Source organism: Euleptes europaea, chromosome 14 (genome assembly GCF_029931775.1).
Source record: "Euleptes europaea isolate rEulEur1 chromosome 14, rEulEur1.hap1, whole genome shotgun sequence".
NCBI classification, from domain to species: Eukaryota; Metazoa; Chordata; class Lepidosauria; order Squamata; family Sphaerodactylidae; genus Euleptes; species Euleptes europaea.
The window spans coordinates 53,309,721-53,315,414 of record NC_079325.1 but is presented as its reverse complement, the minus strand read 5'-3'; positions in this window follow the sequence as shown (position 1 = coordinate 53,315,414).

Below are 5,694 nucleotides of genomic sequence, written 5' to 3'. Positions count from 1 at the left end.
TGCATCACACTGGCTGCTCATATTTAGCTTACAGTCCACCCATATACACACACTGCTGCTCAGAAGTGTAGCTTCCATCCAGTATACATGTCCCTCATTTCTGTTACCCAGATGTAGAACTTGGCACTTATTCTTGTTGAATTGCATCCTGTTAACATCTGCCCACTTTCCCAGTGTGTTGAGATCTCGTTGATGGCTTCCAAGGCGGCTGAAGGGGGGGGGGGGAGTCTATCCTTTGACCCCAAACCATTGCATGACACAGACCTTTGCCTGCAACCCCTCTACCTGAGCGAGGAACCAATTCCAAACTGGGGAACTGAAGCTGTGATTCTCCTTGGAACCTCCTCCACAGAGCTCAGTGTGTAGGGAGATCCACCAGCACTAGGGCTGCCAGCTCCGGGTTGGGAAATACCTGGAGATTTTGGGGGCGGAGCCTGAGGAGGGCAGGGTTTGGAGAGGGGAGGGACTTCAATGCCATACAGTCCAGTTGCCAAAGAGGCCATTTTCTCCAGGGGAACTGATCTCTATCGGCTGGAGATCAGTTGTAATAGCCGGAGATCTCCAGCTGCCACCTGTAGGTTGGCAACCCTAACCAGCACCCCTTGAGGCGCTAACTGGATACTTTTTTGTTTGAGTGGGATGGAGGTTGCTGTGGAATCACCAGGAAATAATGGATAGTGTTTCCACCTTGAGCTGTATATAGGGTTGCCAGGTTCCTCTTCGCCACTGGCGGGAGGTTTTTGGGGCGGAGTCTGAGGAGGGTGGGGTTTAGAGAGGGGAGGGACTTCAATGCCATAGAGACCACAGATCCTTGAACTGTAGTGGCAGCTGCTGCCAAAGCAACATTTTTAAAAATCTGCACAGCCAATCAAATCGCCATTAGTCAGCCCCTGGCCTAGATGGAGGCTCCATGTTCAGAGGAAGCAACCCTCTGAATACCAGCACTGGGAGGCAAGAGCAGAGAAGAAGCTTTGACGTCTGTACCCTGCTTGTAGGCATTCAGAGACATCTCCTTGGCCACTGCTTGAAAAAGAATGCTGGATGTGATGGATCCTTGTTTGATCCAGGAGGCTTCTCTTATGTTCTAAGGCACTGTATGCTGTCGGTGCAATAGAAATAAAGATAATCTGTGACTCATAGAATCATAGAGTTGTAAGGGACCACCAGGGTCATCTAGTCTAACCCCCTGCACAATGCAGGAAATTCACAACTATCTTCCCCCCACCCCCAGTGACCCCTACTGCATGCCCAGAAGATGGCCAAGATGCCCTCCCTCTCATCATCTGCCTAAGGTCATATAATCAGCATTGCTGACAGATGGCCATCTAGCCTCTGCTTAAAAAACTCCAGGGAAGGAGCACTTACCACCTCCCGAGGAAGGCTGTTCCACTGAGGAACTGCTGTAACTGTTAGAAAATTCTTCCTAATGTCTAGACTCAATGTCTTTTCAGCAGTCTCCTATGCTCTCCAACTAGGGTTGCCAGCTCTGGGTTGGGAATTACCTGGAGATTTCGGGGGTGGAACCTGAGGAGGGTGGGGTTTGGAGAGGGGAAATACCATAGAGCCTATTAGCCAAAGCAGCCATTTTCTCCAGGGGAACTGATCTCTATCACCTGGAGAACAGTTGTAATAATGGGAGATCTCCAGCCACCACCTGGAGGCTGGCAACCCTATCTGCAACATTTGTGCCACAATCAGTGTGTTGGCTTCTCTGCTACTTTTCGTTATCGCCACCCATGATACTTTACCCCTTCCTCTGCTGCATGTTTGCTTTTTCTCCTTCCCTTTCAATTGGTGTTCTTGTTCACAATGCAGATTTCTCGGCTGTCACACAGAGTCTTTCTCCTCTGTTTCTGGCCTTGGAGGCTCATCCACCCCATGAACATTCCACAAATGCAGATAAAGACACACTTGTCACACATCCGTTCTCCCATCAGAGATCATTCCCACTCCCCACCCCCCATGATTACACCTGTTGTGTGTTGCTATTCTCCACTTGCTGTGTGATGCTTTTGCAGTACTCTGCCCGGCACTGGGGTCTGAAGCGCAGAGCATGTTAGAAAACTGAACAGAATGCCTGATCTTTTCTTAAAACACAGGGATGTTGAATAGACTGTATAATCTCACAGTGGATAGGGTTGGATTTGTTAGAGAAAAACAGCAACAGGAACACCATTCACCATTCATACATTTTCCAGATAGGTTCAAGGTGTCCCCCCCCCATCAAGTAATGTTGCTGCCCCCCTTCATCTGCACACACTCCTCCCCAGCCTGAATGGATGTACTGCAAGTGTAACACCATAAGCAAGTCCCAGGAGGCACACACATAGGGTTGCCAGGTCCCTCTTCACAACCAGTGGGAGGTTTTTGGGGCAGAGCCATAGAAGGGCAGGGTTTGGGGAGGAGAGGGACTTCAATGCCATAGAGTCCAGTTGCCAAAGGTGGCCATTTTCTTCAGGTGAACTTATCTCTATTGGCTGGAGATTAGTTGTAATAGCAGGAAATCTCCTGCTACTACCTGGAAGTTGGCAACCCTACACACACAGAATATGGGGAGCAACTGCCATGTTTTGTATCTCAAGGAGAACCTTGCAGCCGTGAGCTCAGCAGAGGATCCAGCAACCACCACCACAGGGAATGCTTCCAAGGAAGCCTTTTTGGGAGACATCAGGGAGTGCCAACAGGAAGACAGCAATTAAGCCACACCAGGCTAGAAGACAAAAGTTCCCTCTTCCTGTATTGTCTTTTACATGATAGGCAATCACTGACTATTAACATGATTTGAATGTTAAGTGCCCTGTAACAGTCAGGAACCTCTGTTTCAAATCTTCCCATTGTCCCCAAAATTCCTGCCAAATATATGATTTAGCTTCACGTCTCCAATTTTGTAATCTGCAATGATAATTTAATCAGAAACTTCCCTTCTTGATGCACTTCCCCGGTACCTTTTAGTCAGTTTTCTAGTTTTTGTTCCTGATTCGTTGTCCAACTCTCAAGTATTCCTTTATCCTCTGCCACAATCTTTTGCTTCCTGAAAAGAACTCATTTTATGCTATGGTCCAAAAACAGTATAATTAGCTTGGCTTTAGAGCCAGTAATGGGAGTCTGATCCTGGATACCAAGTGAACTGCAACAATGGCTCCCAACACACAATAGATCCCTCATTCTTTCATCGGATTTCTTTGCAGAATAGGACAGGTACTCTTTGCTCTCTCTCTAGATCCCCCCCCCAATTTTTTCCAAACCACACTTGCACCACCACACACTTTGTTCCTCTCTGCTCTGTTCCAACTGTTTTCACTTTTTCTCTCTCCTATTTCCCATTTTCTCCACATGCACACCTTTAGCTAAAAGATTAAATCCTGCTCCAAACTGGAGTAGCTCTGTTGAAGGTTTGTTTGTTGTTGCTATATTCAGTATATTCACTGGGATAAGGAATGTGTCTGTGCTATGGTTTAGTACTGCTAGTAGTTGTTTAGGATAAGTTCCCCACACTATTGTACCAAAACCTTAACTAATCTCTATATTCCTTTTAAATTTAGTCTATGTCATCCTTTTCCTACTGAAGACTTGCTACTCACAGCTACCTCTTTAGGTAAAAGAGCCCGGTTTGTCATGCCCTGCACAAACACACAAGCTAATTCCCCACGTTAATCTGAATATATGTTAATGTGTTTGTGTGTGGGGGGGTGGTAACAGTCGCAGCTGAGTTATGGCATCCTGTAGCGTTTTCAAGGCAAGACACAGTCAGAGGTGGTTTGCCGCTCTCTGCCTCTATGTAGCAACCCTGGACTTCTCGGTGGTCTCCCATCCAAATACTAATCAGGTCTCACCCTGTTTAGCTTCTGAGATCTGATGAGTTCAGGATAGCCTGGGCTATTCAGGTCAGGAGTTACAATGCATTCAATATATAATTCATTTATACTCCACTTTTCTCTCCAATGGTGACCCAAAGCAGGTTTCAACATTGGGGGTTACCGCACTTGTGATGGTAAAACTGAGTAACTTTTCAAACTCTTAATACATCACTGGGAATACAACAGCAACCCTGTGAGGTAGGTAAAGCAGAGAGAGTGACTGACCCAAGGTTACCCAGCAAGCTTCCATGTCAGAGTAGGTATAGGAACAAAACAGAAAAAGGAGGGGTAGGTTTGCCAACCTCCAGGTGGTGGCTGGAGATCTCCTGCTATTACAACTGATCTCCAACAGATACGAGATCAGTTCACCTGGAGAAACCCCGCTCTCCTCAGGCTCCACCCCCAAAATCTCCTGGTATTTCCTAACCTGGAGTTGGCAACCCTACTAAGAGAGCCACTGACTTCAGTGTGTTTAGGAGGGTGTATCTTTGTCCAGGATGGTCCTGCTAAAGACTTGGATTGTGGTATGAATCATAAACAGCTGTTTTGGGGATATGTGAGAGGCCAGTAGAGGCAGGACCTTGCCAAGAATGGCATCTCAGCTGTCCACAGCAATTTACCATGCCCCAGGCATATCTAGTTTTATTAATTCACACCCCACCTTTGTGGGGACCCAAAGCGACTTACATCATTCTCCCCTCCAGTTCATCCTCACAACAACCCTAGTGTGTGACTAGGTGGCTGGAGTCTCCTGCTATTACAACTGATCTCCAGCAGACAGAGATCATTTCACCAGTAGAAAATGGCCACTTTGGCAATTGGACTCTATGGCATTGAAGTCCCTCCCCTCTCCAAATCCCACCCTTCTCAGGCTCTGCCCCAAAAATCTCCAGGTATTTCCCAACCGAGATCTGGCAACTCTATGTGTGACTGGCCCAAGGTCACCCAGCAAAGTTCTCTGCCAGAGCAGCATTTGAACCTGGGTCTCCCAGATTGTAGCCTGACACTCTAACCATTACACCACACCATGTTTTTCAATAGGAAAGTGTGTGTTTTGCTGTTTATATTTGTTTCTCTGCTGACTTTTTGACTATTGGATTTTATTTGGTGGTTTCAAACTATTGTAGTTTTAGAGATTTTTATGTTTAAATGCATACACTTGTATCATTTACAGCAAGCCACCTTGGGAAACACTTGCTGAGGGGCGGTGTATTGTTATTTTAAATAAATAAACCGTAGCGCACATGCGAATACTCAAAAGGAGAAAAACGCCTCTCTCAAAAAGGCAAATTAAAACTGATGACCAGAAAATGGGCACCCCTTCTTGGCGAACATAAATGGTTGCAGTGTGTGCGTCTCCTTGGACCCACAGAAAAGCACATTATCTATTAGTGCCCTTGTGTGGCTTCTCATAAGGATTCCTCTCTAGTGCGCCATTTGCTTCGACGCCATAAGCGGGCCCATTACGGACGCCATCTTTAGTGCTGGCATCCTCCCAACGTCTGGCCTAGATTTCAAAACAGCGATTCAGTCTCCCTCGTCCTTCGGTAGGTTAAATTCAGCATCCCCTCTGAAAGCTCAACGCCGCCCTAGATAGAGCGACGGCTGGCCGCCGACGGTGGAAGAGAAAATTCGCGCCCGTAATAAAGTTGGCGCCCAAGGGCAAACCCCATCCGATTTCGTGTCCCTTGGGCATGATGGCGACTTCCGCGCCGTTTGCCTCCCCGCGTCGCTCCATGGTGACGCAACTTCGACGCGCCGCAGATTTCGGACTCTAGCGGGCGCTTCGGTTTCTATGGCAACCGGGCCTTCGCCGCCTCGGAAGCCGTTGGTCGGG